Source organism: Mauremys reevesii, unplaced genomic scaffold (genome assembly GCF_016161935.1).
Source record: "Mauremys reevesii isolate NIE-2019 unplaced genomic scaffold, ASM1616193v1 Contig127, whole genome shotgun sequence".
In the NCBI taxonomy this organism is placed as follows: Eukaryota; Metazoa; Chordata; order Testudines; family Geoemydidae; genus Mauremys; species Mauremys reevesii.
Genome location: NW_024100746.1, coordinates 174,600 through 184,492, shown reverse-complemented (window position 1 = coordinate 184,492; position 9,893 = coordinate 174,600).

Here is a 9,893-nt window from a genome sequence, read left to right as displayed (position 1 = left end):
ACGACCCCGAGGCCTTCTTGGTCATGTTTGAGCATGTGGCCCTTGTCGTGGGGTGGGCCCGAGACCAATGGGGCACTCTTTTGGCCCCGTATTTGACTGGGACGGCCCAAGCAGCCTACTGCGGACTGGCGATAGAAGAGGCCAGAGACTATGACCGAGTAAAAGCTGCAATCCTGGACACTTTGGACGTCAGCCCAGAGACCTTTAGACAGCGGTTCTGGCGCCAGACCTACCCTGCGGGCGCCCGTCCCCGTGGTCCAGACCTTGAAGTAGGCCTGCCGCCGGTGGCTGCAACCAGAGGTCAGGACGGCGGAGGAGGTCACCGAGCAGGTTGTCTTGGAATAATTTGTCCATACCCTGCTGGCCCGGGGAAGGGCCTGGGTACTCCGACATCGGCCGGCGACCCTGGCTGACGCCGTCTCGCTGATGGAAGGCTTCCTGGCTGCGGAAGCCTCCATAGGACCCACCTTCCGGCCACCTACCTCCGGGCCCGAATGCCCCATAATGAGAAGAAGCCGACCAACCTGCCCAGCCAGCGAGGTCCAGGCCACGGATCAGAATCCCGGCTGGGGTCCCAGACCCAGCGCTCAGACGCGGCTTCCCGGCTGGCAACCCCGGCCTTCAATCAGGGGGCCCCGAGGTCCCGTCGGAGCCCCCCCGAAGTACCCGAGTGGCCCTCCCTCGGAGCGGGTGTCCCGAGCTCGGTCCCTGCTTTGGATGCGGGAAGGCGGGGCACCTACAACGGGACTGCCCCGAAATGGACTGTAGCTTTGGGTAGGTCTATGCAGGAGCCGGCAGGACCCGATTACCACAGGTCCCCAAACTCACGGTCCCAGTGATGGTTGGGGACCAAGCCACGCAGGCTTTGATTGACTCTGGGTGCGGCCAGACGTTGGTGCGCCAGGCTCTGGGACTGATCGACCCCCGTTTGAAGCCGATCCGTCTGCAGTGCATTCATGAAGACGTCCGGCCCTACCCGAGCGCTCGAGCCCGACTAACAGTGGGTGGTATCACCCGACAATTAGTAGTCATGCTGCAGATCAACCCATACCCATGTCAGTGTGTTGCGTGAGGATCCCCACTGACCGTCAACCGTGGTAGCCGCTGCCTAGGACCCCGGGCCGACGCAGTGGAGTGAATGGGCTCGTCCCCCTGCCACCCCACTGATGGGTGGCAGTTTTCCCCCTCACCCCAGTGCTCAGCCCCTGCCCCAAAGGGCCTGAGCCTCCTAGACTGTTTGCTGCCCAGTCCCTGCCCCAAAGGGCCTGAGCCTCCTAGACTGTTTGCTGCTCAGCCCCTGCCCCAAAGGGCCTGAGCCTCCTAGACTGCTTGCTGCCCAGTCCCTGCACCAAAGGGCCTGGGCCTGCTGAACTATTTGTACTGTTGCTCAGCCCCTGCAGCAAAGGGCCTGGGCCTTCTTGAACTCTTTGTGTCGCTGCCCCGCCCCTGCACCAGAGGGCCTGGGCTTGCTTGAACTCTTTGTGTTGTGGCCCAGCCCCTGCAACAGAGGGCCTGGGCTTCCCCAAACTGTTGCATATTGTTGCTCAGCCTTGCAACAGAAGGCCTGAGCCCTAATTGACTCGTGTATTGTTGCTCAGTGTAACGGGCCGGTGTGGCTCCCCTCCTCCCCTGGGAGGGTTGAGTCCCGGACACCCACGTTTACAGTTGGTACCAGAAGTGGGGAGTCGAACCCTTGCCTCTGTGAGAAGGGGCCGGTAGGTGGGTGGTGAATCACCCCCTTCCTAGCCAGGAACATCGATATTCAACGGCTGTTCCAGCTGCTGGTGGAGAGCCAGGAGCGGCAGCAGGCAGCCCAGCAGCAGCAGCAGCATGCCGCCCAGCTGGAGCAACAGCAGCAAGGAGATGCCGCCCAGCTCCAGCAACAGCAGCAGCAGCACGCAGCTCAGCTGGAGCAGCAGCAGCAGCTAGTACAGCAGCTGGGGAACCAGCTGCAGAACCTCATGGGCCCCGCACCCCGCCCCGCCGACTGGCCAGCGGGGGAGGGCACTGGGGGGGGGCATGTTCGGCTGCCCCCCTGTGCCTGACCAAGATGGGCCCGGACGACGACCCCGAGGCCTTCTTGGTCATGTTTGAGCATGTGGCCCTTGTCGTGGGGTGGGCCCGAGACCAATGGGGCACTCTTTTGGCCCCGTATTTGACTGGGACGGCCCAAGCGGCCTACTGCGGACTGGCGACAGAAGAGGCCAGAGACTATGACCGAGTAAAAGCTGTGATCCTGGACACTTTGGACGTCAGCCCAGAGACCTTTAGACAGCGGTTCTGGCGCCAGACCTACCCTACGGGCGCCCGTCCCCGGATGGTGGTCCAGACCTTGAAGTAGGCCTGCCGCCGGTGGCTGCAACCAGAGGTCAGGACGGTGGAGGAGGTCACTGAGCAGGTTGTCTTGGAATAATTTGTCCATACCCTGCCGGCCCGGGGAAGGGCCTGGGTACTCCGACACCGGCCGGCGACCCTGGCTGATGCCGTCTCGCTGATGGAAGGCTTCCTGGCTGCGGAAGCCTCCATAGGACCCACCTTCCGGCCACCTACCTCCGGGCCCGAATGCCCCATAATGAGAAGAAGGCGACCAACCTGCCCAGCCAGCGAGGTCCAGGCCACGGATCAGAATCCCGGCTGGGGTCCCGGACCCAGCGCTCAGACGCGGCTTCCCGGCTGGCAACCCCGGCCTTCAATCAGGGGGCCCCGAGGGCCCGTCGGAGCCCCCCCAAAGTACCCGAGTGGCCCTCCCTCGGAGCGGGTGTCCCGAGCTCGGTCCCTGCTTTGGATGCGGGAAGGCGGGGCACCTACAACGGGACTGCCCCGAAATGGACTGTAGCTTTGGGTAGGTCTACGCAGGAGCCGGCCGGACCCGATTACCACAGGTCCCCAAACTCATGGTCCCAGTGATGGTTGGGGACCAAGCCACGCAGGCTTTGATTGACTCTGGGTGCGGCCAGACGTTGGTGCGCCAGGCTCTGGGACCCCCGGTCGACCCCCGTTTGAAGCCGATCCGTCTGCAGTGCATTCATGAAGACGTCCGGCCCTACCCGAGCGCTCGAGCCCGACTAACAGTGGGTGGTATCACCCGACAATTAGTAGTCATGCTGCAGATCAACCCATACCCATGTCAGTGTGTTGCGGTGAGGATCCCCACTGACCGTCAGCCGTGGTAGCCGCTCCCTAGGGCCCCGGGCCGGGACGCAGTGGACTGAATGGGCCTGCGTCCCCCCTGCCACCCCACTGATGGGTGGCAGTTTTCCCCCTCACCCCAGTGCTCAGCCCCTGCCCCAAAGGGCCTGAGCCTCCTAGACTGTTTGCTGCCCAGTCCCTGCACCAAAGGGCCTGGGCCTGCTGAACTATTTGTACTGTTGCTCAGCCCCTGCAGCAAAGGGCCTGGGCCTTCTTGAACTCTTTGTGTCGCTGCCCCGCCCCTGCACCAGAGGGCCTGGGCTTGCTTGAACTCTTTGTGTTGTGGCCCAGCCCCTGCACCAGAGGGCCTGGGCTTCCCCAAACTGTTGCATATTGTTGCTCAGCCTTGCAACAGAAGGCCTGAGCCCTAATTGACTCGTGTATTGTTGCTCAGTGTAACGGGCAGGTGTGGCTCCCCTCCTCCCCTGGGAGGGTTGAGCCCCGGACACCCACGTTTACATACTCACATGCAGCCTCCTCCGCCCCCTTGTACATAACAATCCTCTGTTTCATTTTGATGTATTTTGATGTATTTTAATGCTTTTATTCATTTTATTTATTAAATAACTGTGTTTACAGTAATATAGCAAGATATAAAATATATACACATCTTGTCCTGTACACAGAACACAGACCGCTCCACTGGATCCCACAACCCATACAGGGAGAAAGCCGTAGAAAATGCTGACATCTCCAAAATCATATCAGGGCAAGAAAAGGCACTTGCTGTTTGCAACACTTGTACAGGACAGACACAGGGTGAGGGCTAGACTAAGTGGCCATGGTTAGTCCTGCTCCATCTCTACCGTCTCAGTTTCCATCTACAGCTGTTCACACTCAAAATGCAGGACAGGGGTAAGGTTAGCCCATCACCAAAAGAACCTTAATGTAAAGCAGTGTTCCTTCCTGCGCCTGGTGGGGATCACGCAGACAGACAACACCCCAGGCTGGGCATTGTCCCAGGGTAAAGCAGGGCTGTAGCGTAAGGTGGAATCGTCCCTGGACGAACAGGGTGAGGCATGGGACAATGCAGCTGAGAGTTGCAGGGCTGGGCACTCACAGACCCAGCTGGGAGGGGAAGGGCACTCCTTGTCGGCCTCTCTCTCTCTTGCTGCCTCCTTTTTTCCGAGTGCCTCATGATGCATAGAGTCAGCGTGGCTAGGTGCTGCATTGGAGAGCCTCCCAGTGCAGCCCCCAACCCCCTCTGCCCCATGTGAACCCCCAACAGACCCTGCCCACCTCTGTCCGATTGTCTCTCTTATGTGGGGGACTGTGCCCCCCCCCCCGTTCCTGTGTGCTGCCTGCTTCCAGGGGCCACAGATTGCAGAGCAGCCCCCTCAGGAAAGATGAGAGGGGCTGTCCCACCAGGTGCGTGCACAGCCCTCCGGAGCACTGCTTTGTCCCGTTATATCCGAATTCGTGTTATATCGGGTCGTGTTATATCGAGGTAGAGGTGTAATTTAATATGTCGTGTGGCACCTTTTTTTATGTGTTGGCTCCCCCTGATTTTAGAACCTGGCTATGCCACTGCCTTAGTCAGCCCTGCCGCTGCAGCACACATGGTAGCAGATGAGACAGAATGAGGCCCAGCTCCAGGAGGGTACCACAGCCAGTGCTGCGAAGGGAGCTGCATGGCCTGTACGGCTGGGAGAGGACAAGGGTGGTCATGGGGGAGAAGAGAGCCTGGCAGAGACAAAATACTGCAAATTATGTAGAAACAGGGCTGAGCAAAATTGTCTCCAGTGTCCGTTAGGGTGGATTTCCCTGCACCCAGCCACCCAGAAGCAGGTAAGGGAACAGGCCCCCTGGGTGCCACGCTAGGGGTACATGCAGTGCCCACAGCCATTCCAGGGAGGCAGCTCAGATATGTAACTTACATCCCCACTGGTCAATTTCACCATCGTTCTGCAGGAGGCGCCATTGCTGCAGAAGCCCTGAAGGCTACCTGCATTGAACCGTCCCTCCCAATGAAGGCCAGGGCCTGGAGCCACTCCCTGAATTAAACCCCCTTCTTGTGCAGTGGGTAGGTGAAGGCAGCCAATGGCCTTTCAAGTCTTGGATGGTTTCAGGGCCAGAAAGGGGGGTGGAGAGAGAGGAGGTCGGGGAGAGGTTACATCCACTCTGGACTCCTCTCTGCATTTCACCCCAAGTTACTAAGCTACAGCCTCCCCCCGCCTCTGGTGCCAATGCTGAGGAGACTCTTGGGGGGTGAATTGGTCTCCTGCACCCCTCACTCTCCTTCTCTGTTATCTGCTTCCCACAATAGACAGACACAGTTAAACTCTCCCAGTGTCACAGTTACTGTCACTCACTGCCCCTGCACAGAGGCATTTGTTCCCTGTCTTCCCAACTTACATGGTACCATGGGGATGACTGCACCCAAAAGAACCTCTCGATTTGTGCTGTCCTTTCGCCTGTGTTGCCCCCTGAAAGCACAATCACATGCAACCACTAGGAGGCAGATTTTGAAGACAAGAAACCAATATAACTCCATAGTTCTAAGAGGCGAACGCCCCCAGCTACAGACAATAGCAGGGGTACGCCAGGGGGTGTGCTATGAGTTACTGCCCTGCAGAAGGGGTGCGGCATATATAGTTTATGGGAATGTGCTTCCCCTTTGATTGTACATTACAAGGCTGCCCCTTATTCCTGTGATTAAGTGGCATTTTGCTTTCAGCCAGGGCTGTTCCAGGATTTGCACCTTCGCATGAGGCACATCGGTGGGGGGTGCGGTCTGGACCGGGCACCTGGAATTCCAGTCTCCACGGCTGGCGAGCTGCCCAGCAGTACGGCTGCAGGCTATGAGTCCTGGGGGGGCTCGTGGCATTTCTCACACTGGATGGCATATGCAGATGTGCTCAGCACTGGCCTCCTTCTGCTCCCACTGAGGTCAACAGAACGGCGCCTTCCCTCCCGCTTGCCATGGGAGCAGAGTTAGGCTGACGCTGAGTGCTCTGGACTACCCCATCCAGAGCGTCCCCTCCTCGCCAGGCTTTTGGCAGGCAGCAAGCCCCTGGAGCTGGCACGTACAGGAGAGCGGAAGTACAAAAGATGGCTGGAGAACTCAGCTGGGAGGCAGCCGCCAGAGGAGCCAGATGCCTCCTGTGAGCTCCCAAGCTGGAAGGCTGCTGCTGACCCCGAGGGAGCCGAGGACTGGCCGGGGCCATTTACAGACCCAAGCAGGGAGGAGCTGCAAGCTGTGAAAGTAGAATGAATTATATTGTAAAAATAAGAATGGATTAAAGAAATGTTGTATGTACCTTTAAGCAGAAATAAGAAATGTTGAAATACAGGTGCCAGGAAAAGAAACATTAGGCATAAACAATGGTGCTAATGGCGAAACATTAACAGAAGATCGGTAATAGTTAATAAGAAAATAAGATATGCATGCCTAGCCCAGGTAAACTTATCTGCTTCTGCTTCCTTTGTTATCTTGTTAAGTTCTCACCCTTTTATCTGTATAAATAAGATAGTTGGTGTCTTGCATGGGTCTCACATTATCTGGGTGTTATTAGCAGAGCGCTGTGCTAATAAAACAGAGTGGTCTGACAAACTGAGTCTTGAGTCTAACTTTGACAATTTGGAGGTTCTACCGACATGGCAACCGTCTTCACTGGGGCTGTGAGATTCCTGACTGTTTTTTGTAGGATGACCGTGGCAGCCGGCACCTGGGCATTTGGCCCGAACGGTCCTCCACCAGAACGGAAAGGCGCACAACCACAGTGAAGTCTACGCCATTGAACCTCTTGGCTCCCTCTCTGGTTGGTTCCCTCTCTGTTCTGGTAGGGATCCTGGGATCTGACATCAGGAATCTGGTCAGGTAATTATTTCTGTGTTTTATGCGGACTGAGGACTGTCCTGTCTCCGTGTCTATCCATCCTCCTGTGGAGCATTTGAGTCTGGGTGCCATCTCTGTCCAAGGATCGGCCAACCAAGAGGTTCCTGTCCCTGCGGTCTGAGTGAGTGGAATCTGCACAATCGCAGTTGCACCGCACTTTGGGTAAAACCCCTGGTGTGAAAGCAAGGGCGATTGAGGCAGTAGCCTGTGGGCTCCTTTTGTATGTTGCACCGGGCATCACTCTGAAGAACCCAAATTTCCTTCTTGTGCAATTGGTGTGTGAAGTCCTCCCGTATGGGTAACCAGACGTCTAAGTCGGGACAGTTCCCTAAACGAACGCTGGCTCATTTTATATATTTAGGATGGGTCCGGACTCCTGTAAATTTCTGGAAAAATGGTCTAGGCTAACTCAGGGGGATCCCAAAACTCAGTGGCCACTGTTAAAATCTTGGAACAAAGACCGAGTGGACGTCTTAAAGAACAAACTCGGCCAACCGAAAACTAAATTGGCTAAAGAAGAGGTTAATTGTTTCGTTCAGTGGTGGGAAGAGGCAAATCGTAGCTGGACAAAATCAAAACTCACCTCTCTCAAATATTCAAATAATAAGTTAAAATCTTTATTAAAAGCCTCCTCTCCCACCACCAGACTGAGTGCTCCCCTTTACCCCATTCTCAAAAAACCTCCACCCCGCATCGATCCAACCCCTTTAATACTCCCGTCTCATTGTAAAAAGGACAAAAAGCTCCTTGTTCTGTTCCCCTTTGTTGTCTGCTTCAAAAACTGATTCTTTAGTGTTCCACTACCAATTCAGCAAAGAGGGTGTGCTCCTCAACTAGCCCCCACCCTTCCTGGTCCCTTTCCTTAAACATTTCTTTCAAAATTGTGAAGTGACCACAGTATCACTCACAAATGGTTCATTGGAAAAAAAAGCAGGATCGGGCCCAGAAAAGCAGGCAAGCAACAGATAAAGAAACTGAAAAACAGGTTGGAAGCCCTAAGGGCATAGTGTTGGCAGTAAGAAAAGCAGTAAGTGCAGGCATGAACCCCTGGAACAATACTTAAAATGGTGAAATCTGAGGTGATAAAGGTGTCATTTTGGGAGATCCAGTGATTTAAGGAAAGAGAGTGAAAAGTTAACTCTACAGAGGCTGGAGAGAATTAAGCAGTTAAACTTTGTGAAAATGTTAAAAAGGACCATGTTAAAGAGAGAGAATGCTTGGTTTCTTTGCAGCCATTCTGAAGGGAAAATGGGCCCTTTTCCAGAAGAATGCCTGTAAATAATCCAAATATATATACAGCTATGTAAAAACAAAGCAGTGTAAAGGAATGTTAAGGACAAGAAAATGTGTATGTCTCTATTTGTCTGTGGAAAATACATAAAGTTCTAAGAATCTAAACCAGCACATCTGGTTTGTAAAACTCTTGTTTTGTAGGTGTAAGATACATTGGTTTTGTTTTTGTTTTTAATGACACTAAAAATTCATTTGACTCTTTTAATTTAAAGTTTCAAAACAGATAAACCTTTTTGCAAGACACAGGTAATTAGTGGTGTTTGGCTTTGGGATTTAGCATTTAACCCTTAAGGGGTAACTTGATTCTTTATAAAATGTAAAATGTTTTTAAATAAAGACCAAGTCATGGCTGCAATAGGGCAGTCAAAATCAGGAGAATAGGGAGAGATTCTGGGGTCTTTTTGTTTGTTTGGATAGGGTTTTTTTTTGTAACGATAACAGATAAGAGCTGTAGTGAAAGAATAAGAAATTAACAGTGACCCTCTGAAGCAACAGCAGAGGTGAGGTGCACACAGGGCCGGCTCCAGACCCCAGCGCGCCAAGCAGGCGCGTGGGGCGGCATTGTCGGGGCAGGGCGGCATTTGGCTCCGGCGGACCTTCCGCAGTCATGCCTGCGGGAGGTCCACCGGAGCCCCGGGACGAGCGGACCTGCCGCAGGCATGACTGCGGAGGGTCCACTCTTCCCGCGGCTCCGCTTGAGCTCCCGCAGGCATGACTGCGGAGGCTGCGCTGGTCCCGCGGCTCGGACGGAGCTCCCGCAGGCATGCCTGCGGATGCTCCACCGGAGCCGCGGGAGCAGCGCACCCGCCGCAGACACTTCTGCCCCGGCCGCGGGACCGGGGAAGGGCGGCGAGCGCGCCGCCCTGCTTGGGGCGGTGTAATTTTTAGAGCCACCCCTGGGTGCACAAAACAAAAAGAAGCAACATTAAAAACACTGAGCCTTAAAATGGCTCTGTGTAATCAGACTGTCACTTTGATAAGGGTACATGAAAACTCTTTAAAATCAAAAACAGTTACACCTTATGTAAAAATTGATATGGCTAATGTTTAAAAAAAAAAGTTGTAGTATAGAAGGAATGCGCTTTTTTCCTAGGACATATGCAGTGTATATTGTAGAAAGGGGTAAAAGAAATGCAAATGAAACGTGCTGCTGAATTAAAATCCTATTAGGGCTCCAAAAAGAGCCGCAATAGATTGTGTTTTCTTTTTCAGATCTCTGTGTGTTTTGCAAGCAGGAGTTGAAAGTGGAAAGAAATCAAAATTCTGGTGGAAGTTGATTGTGTCCCTTTTAAGACAGAGTCTCTGAGCCCTGCTGATGGCTTTGAATCCAAAAGCCAAGCCTGTGTTGATGCAAATGACCTAACTGATAAAGTAAGGTGAAAACTGCCAGCACAAAAGAAATTGCCTAAATAAAAGACATGGTATAACAAGATATCTTTAATAGATATGACGCTAACGTTATTGTTAATGTTAAACATTGAAATAAATGTAATGTTAGTAAGCACCCCTGTAACAATGTATAGTGTGTATGATTTTTGGGAAAATCCTTTAAGGTAATATGGTAATGATGCTT